A 7588-nucleotide genomic window follows, 5' to 3' on the forward strand; every position below is an offset into this window, starting at 1 on the left:
TATAGTAACCTAAACGGTTTTTTTTATATACCTTTGGCAGTTTCCTTCTTACCTTTGTGTCATTTCAGGTTATGCACTGGACTCAAAATGTTTTCAAATTTCAATAAAAATTGAAAAATAGGGGTGTTCTAATATTTTTGATCAGTGGTGTATCTGCTTCAGCTGACACTATGAAACAATATCTTTGCCCATATCTACCCAGTATTATATGATAAAAGTCAACTTGTCCTGTAGATATATGTACACAGTTATCAAAATGGCAAGGTGGTGTGAGCCTACACGAAACAGACCTTATTTGAATGAATCTAAAATGGATCTAAAAATTCCTTTAGAACAAATGAATAGTGTAAGACCACAAAAAGCAGATTTTCCAAGTTTTATTAATATTATGACTCTTATTATTTCAGTCAGAAGTTATTTAGTGAAGTATTGCATGACAATACATTTACATATTTTGAATTAAGAGAGAATTGACTTTAATCATTGGCGGCACCAGGCTGGGGCAAGACGGGGCTAAACCTGTTTAGCACTCCCAAGAATGATTCGGGAACACGTTCATGCACGTTGCTTGAGCCGATGGCCATCTGTCAACCAACTGCCTGTGACAGACACATGCGGTTGTCGAGCCGACATCACTCGAGTCCAAACAGCAGTACGTGAGTGAGTTAGTGACTATAATCCACACTTTTTATTTTTTCTAATGTAACATTTCATTGAAATGTGGAAATTCAGTAGATCCTACAAAGAGTGTGCCATGACTATGAAAACTGTATATTCTGAATTGGCGGTGGAAGTGATCGTGTATTGTTTGTTTGGTTTGTTAATTTAAAATGGCAAAAGGAATCACAGTCGAATTACTGTAGACAAAACATTAACAGACTGGACTATATAGCCTGACAACTCCTAGCTGACCTTGTCCAAAGTCCTCTTGGTTGAGTTGCAGATATAGTTCCTGTCAGATGATACCATGCTGTCACTGCCCACAGCCCACCTGAATGTCCCTGTCTTGTCCACCAGGTTGGCAGCTGATCTGGATTCTGCCTACAGACTTTGGACTCAGCCCACCTGTATTTAATGACCCGCTGGTCATCAGAACATGAAACATATGGTTTTGGTGCTAAAGGCGATGTAGTCTTAGAATCTTTACAGCCAAGGAGGACTACTAATTACCATAACCATCAGCAGGAACGCTACGACCATAGTCATCTGCTAGGATGGATCATGTCAATAAATACACCTGATGTGAAGTGCAGGGAAGGGATGGGAGCCTGGGCATATGTTCGGCCCCCACTTTTTTTCGGGTGGTGGTACCCCTTGCAGTTTCAGCCAGAAAGCTGGCCTCCAGCAGATGGTAGCTTGCCTCTTTGCAATGCTCTCCCTTATTCACTTCTTGGGGTTTGATGTGAGTTTGTGGGCACTTTCCAGTTACGTCTCTGCTGGTTCAGCTTCTGGCTAATGCAGAACCGCTCTGTCGTCTCCACATGCAAAAAAAAAACAACAACAGCTGTGGACTTCATGTACAATCAGAGAGCGCTGTGTTTATGTACCTGATCAGGGAAAGAGTTTAGCTGAGAGTGCAGCCTGAATTACTGGAAGCTCCTAGCAGTGTAGCTCTGAATTTCTGTTTCATCAGCATGTTACGATCGGACCTGTCACACGGACAGTATTGGCACATGTCAAGTGGCAAACCGGGTAGGTCATATTGTGCAATTATTGCTTTGTTATTTGTTTTACTTCCAAAAAAAAATATCATTCCCAATTGCGTAATATCCCGTTTGTGATTCAGGCCCCTCCTAGCAGACATAGGACAGTCGATGAGAGATATTTGTCTTCTAAGGCACATTTGATGCCGTTTTGGTTCTTATCACACAGCTTGTTTGACCATGAAGTCTTGACTGAAATCCTTATGCGGCAAAAAGCATGCACTATCTGGCCTTCTACCACAAGTGCGCTCACAGGCACCCAGCTGCCTGGAGTTTGTTGGTGCCTTGAGGTCTGTGGGTTTTTATCTGTTTTCAAACTGCTTTGCGCCTGGACCGACTTCGGGCAACTGTGTTGGAGCTCTTTGTTGTTGGAATACCCCTCCTGTGCTGTATATGGCTGCTGTCTTCATGGTAACTTTGCACACTCTTCTTACCTGAGGTTGTTCTGGGTCTGGTGGAACACCATTGAACCCTCAGGCTTTTTGCTTTTCCTCCTCCCCTGTTGCATCTGATCACCAATGGTGATAACATGCCTTGTGTCCTACATGTGCACTACTCACCTTTTTGTGTGATCAACTACCGTATATGCCAGGACTTGGTCTACTTGGCATACCACCTGGAGGCGTGTTCACTGCAGAGGGAATGTAACAGCATGTCTCTTCAGAATCAGCTGTGTCAAATATTTTTGTTTTATCACCTTAGCGCAATGGCTCCCGGCTAGACACACTTGCTGCTGTTGATTTAGTAGGAGCAGATGTAAAGGCCGCCAATATGCTCCAATTATGATATTGCAGTTTTGAATAAACTGTAAAAAAATATATATATATGGAATTATGATATTGCAGTTTTGAATAAATAGTAAAAAAAAAAAAAATGGAAGTGGAAATAAATTAATGGAATTAACATACCTGCTTGTTCCATTTTAAAAGGGATAGAAATATCCACACATTGATCTGGATGGTCTACAATACAGAAATGTTTTAAAATGTGATATATTTTTATTCACATTCCTTTAAATTCCTGCAAAGAGTGTCCTAGGTCAATAACAATTATATATTCTCAATCGGAATCAGAAGTAATACAATCCACAGCTTTTATGTCAGGCAAATTTCAAATTATTTTGAAAATCAATAGCTCTTAAAAAGTGTCTCTATTCTATAGGAAAGATTATTATGAAGTTTTATTAAAGTAAATAAAAAATGTCAAGATGACAAATAATACAATTTCTTTTTACTCTATACTGTGTGTTAATATGTAAAAGTAAATATCACCATATACACTCACCTAAAGGATTATTAGGAACACCTGTTCAGTTTCTCATTAATGCAATTATCTAATCAACCAATCACATGGCAGTTGCTTCAATGCATTTAGGGGTGTGGTCCTGGTCAATACAATCTCCTGAACTCCAAACTGAATGTCGGAATGGGAAAGAAAGGTGATTTAAGCAATTTTGAGCGTGGCATGGTTTTTGGTGCCAGACAGGCCGGTCTGAGTATTTCACAATCTGCTCAGTTACTGGGATTTTCACGCACAACCATTTCTAGGGTTTACAAAGAATGGTGTGAAAAGGGAAAAACATCCAGTATGCGGCAGTCCTGTGGGCGAAAATGCCTTGTTGATGCTAGAGGTCAGAGGAGAATGGGCTGACTGATTCAAGCTGATAGAAGAGCAACTTTGACTGAAATAACCACTCGTTACAACCAAGGTATGCAGCAAAGCATTTGTGAAGCCACAACACGCACAGCCTTTAGGCGGATGGGCTACAACAGCAGAAGACCCCACCGGGTACCACTCATCTCCACTAGAAATAGGAAAAGAGGCTACAATTTGCACGAGCTCACCAAAATTGGACAGTTGAAGACTGGAAGAATGTTGCCTGAGTCTCGATTTCTGTTGAGACATTCAGATGTTAGAGTCAGAATTTGGCATAAACAGAATGAGAACATGGATCCATCATGCCTTGTTACCACTGTGCAGGCTGGTGGTGGTGGTGTAATGGTGTGGGGGATGTTTTCTTGGCACACTTTAGGCCCCTTCGTGCCAATTGGACATTGTTTAAATGCCACGGCCTACCTGAGCATTGTTTCTGACCATGTCCCTCCCTTTATGACCACCATTTACCCATCCTCTGATGGCTACTTCCAGCAGGATAATGCACCGAATAATTTCAAATTGCATGCACAAAATGTTTTCAACAGCCAATTATATATTTTTCCTATATATTCTTGGCCTTTAGATTCTTGTCTTCTTAGATGGATGTGTGAACTAATGAGAAATGCCTCCCCATCATACACAGCTCTAGCAAAAATTAAGAGACCACTGCACCTTTTTCTTTCCTTTCCAAAAAAGTTGAAAAGGAAAGTTTTGAGTGAGGAACAGAAATAAAATTTTCTTAACCCTTCTGTTCCTCACTCAAAAACTACCTTTTCGACTTTTTGGAAAGGAAAGAAAAAGGTGCAGTGGGCCCTAAATTTTTTCTGGAGCTGTATATTCCAGAGGTCTTAAAGGTTTTACTATAAAGACAAGTACAAAAATACACAAGATGGGCAAAGATATTGTCATGTCACTTTCTTTATAAAATATTTGTAACCAATCACTGCCGATTTTGCAGGTTTCCCACTTACAAAGCATGTAGAAGTCTGTAATTTTTTATCATAGGTACTCTTCAACTGTGTGTGGCGGAATCTACAACAAAAATCCAGAAAATCACATTGTTTGATTTTTAAGTAATTAATTAGCATTTTATTGCATGACATAAGTATTTGATACATCAGAAAAGCAGAACTTAATATATGTTGCAGAAACCTTTGTTTGCAATTACAGAGATCATATGTTTCCTGTAGTTCTTGAACAGGTTTGCACACACTGCAGCAGGGATTTTGGCTCACTCCTCCATACAGACCTTCTCCAGATCCTTCAGGTTTCGGGGCTGTCGCTGGGCAATACAGACTTTCAGCTCCCTCCAAAGATTTTCTATTGGGTTCAGATCTGGAGACTGGCTAGGCCACTCCGGGACCTTGAGATGCTTCTTAGCCAATCCTTAGTTGCCCTGGCTGTGTTTTGGGTCGTTGTCATGCTAGAAGACCCAGCCACGACCCATCTTCAATGCTCTTACTGAGGGAAGGAGGTTGTTGGCCAAGATCCCGCGATACATGGCCCCATCCATCCTCCCCTCAATACAGTGCAGTCGTCCTGTCCCCTTTGCAGAAAAGCATCCCCAAAGAATGATGTTTCCACCTCCATGATTCACGGTTGGGATGGTGTTCTTGTGGTTGTACTCATCCTTCTTCTTCCTCCAAACATGGCGAGTGCAGTTTAGACCATTTTTGTCTCATCAGACCACATGACCTTCTCCCATTCCTCCTCTGGATCATCCAGATGATCATTGGCAAACTTCAGACAGGCCTGGACATGCGCTGGCTTGAGCAGGGGGACCCTGCGTACGCTGCAGGATTTTAATCCATGACGGCGTAGTGTGTTACTAGTGGTTTTCTTTGAGAATGTGGTCCCAGCTCTCTTCAGGTCATTGACCAGGTTCTGCCGTGTAGTTCTGGGCTGATCCCTCACCTTCCTCATGATCATTGATGCCGCATGAGGTGAAATCTTGCATGGAGTCCCAGGCAGAGGGAGATTGACCTTCGTCTTGAACTTCTACCTTTTGTAAATAATTGTGCCAACAGTAGCCTTTTGTCCTGTAGCCCATCCCAGCCTTGTGCAGGTCTACAATTTTATCCCTGATGTCCTTACACAGCTCTCTGGTCTTGGCCATTGTGGACAGGTTGAAGTCTGTTTGATTGAGTGCGTGGACAGGTGTCTTTTATACAGGTAATGAGTTCAAACAGGTGCAGTACCTATGATAAAGTGTACCTATGATAAAAATTACAGACCTCTACATGCTTTATAAGTAGGAAAACCTGCAAAAAAAAAGTAAAGCATGCCAAGTATTGTTTTTGTGAAAAGAGGTCAGTAAATTTAGATACAAAAATGTAATATATTTTATAAATAGATTTGGCTGTTGAAAACAGTCAGATTTTGAGGAAAGTGGAAAGTTATATAAAAATTATAATCTGAAACATTTTACCTTGCCACAAATGTAGTAAATCCCTGCAAATATAATAATTATTAAGTTTGCAGGAAATTCCTTATTACGTTTGTGGTAGGCAACTTTGATCACGTTTGTGGGATTATTACATTAAAAGCGGTAGAATTGTATTAAATATATGGTTTATTAAGTTTGTGGGAAGTTGTTACGTTCGTGGGTTTAGGAGCCAAGAAACACCATAGCCTCCACCCTTCTGCCCATAGCCACAGAAGGAGCCAAGAAACACCATAGCCTCCACCCTTCTGCCCATAACCACAGAAGGAGCCAAGAAACACCATAGCCTCCACCTTTCTGCCCATAACCACAGAAGGAGCCAAGAAACACCATAGCCTCCACCCTTCTGCCCATAGCCACAGAAGGAGCCAAGAAACACCATAGCCTCCACCCTTCTGCCCATAACCACAGAAGGAGCCAAGAAACACCATAGCCTCCACCCTTCTGCCCATAGCCACAGAAGGAGCCAAGAAACACCATAGCCTCCACCCTTCTGCCCATAACCACAGAAGGAGCCAAGAAACACCATAGCCTCCACCCTTCTGCCCATAACCACAGAAGGAGCCAAGAAACACCATAGCCTCCACCCTTCTGCCCATAGCCACAGAAGGAGCCAAGAAACACCATAGCCTCCACCCTTCTGCCCATAACCACAGAAGGAGCCAAGAAACACCATAGCCTCCACCCTTCTGCCCATAGCCACAGAAGGAGCCAAGAAACACCATAGCCTCCACCCTTCTGCCCATAACCACAGAAGGAGCCAAGAAACACCATAGCCTCCACCCTTCTGCCCATAACCACAGAAGGAGCCAAGAAACACCTTAGGATTATTGTCCTGCAATGCCAAATACATTACTTAGATTTTGGGGAATTTGTGTAATTTAGTCATGGCACATATTTTGCAGGAGCTTTTGAATTTCCAATATTTAGTCAACATTTTTAATTATACATTTTGAAAAAAAAGGCTGTGGACTGCAGTCCATCAGCCCCTGATTCAGAATCATTTTCATAGTTATGGCACACTTTGTATGATCTAATTAATTTCCTAATTTTGATGAACCACCATCTCCACAGCATCCCATCTGGCCTATATGGTAGGAAACCACTCCTGAATAAATAACATATAACATGCTGTCTGGTGTTTGCCAAATGGCACCTAAAGAACTGAGAGGTGAGGGAAAAAATTATCTTGTCTGGTAAGACCAAAATCTAACTTTAGGCCTGAATGCCAAGCACTACTTCTGGAGAAAACAAGGTATCGCTCATCATTTGTGATACAAGGTATCGCAAATATCACAATTTGGGTGAAGCATGATGATGGGAGATTCTTGATATAGGGATGCTTCTCAGCAGTAGGGACTGGGAGACTGGTCAGAATTGAGAGAAGGACGAACAGAGCTAAATTAAGAGAGGTTCTTAAAGAATCTGATCAGTCTCATAGTCCCTGCTGCTGAGGAGCATCCCTATACTCAGGTGCATCTTCAATAAATTGGCACAAATTCCTGCTTTGTCATTATGTTGTAATGTGTGTTGACTGAAACATTCTGCAAAAAAATGAATTCTGTAAATTAAGTCCATAACACAATCATTAACTTAATTGCTATGGAGGAGAGAAAATGAACATCCACCGAATGTCTTTTATAAAACTAAATTTACATTAAATGTACATCCTATTTTACACTTACTGTACTACAATGTGCCACGCTAAAGCATTTAGGAGTTATTAAGGGCAGAACAGTAAATTTTTCACCTTAAAAGCTTGGGGACAAAATGTTTCCTACTTGTG

The sequence above is a fragment of the Esox lucius genome, chromosome 19 (assembly GCF_011004845.1).
Source record: "Esox lucius isolate fEsoLuc1 chromosome 19, fEsoLuc1.pri, whole genome shotgun sequence".
In the NCBI taxonomy this organism is placed as follows: Eukaryota; Metazoa; Chordata; class Actinopteri; order Esociformes; family Esocidae; genus Esox; species Esox lucius.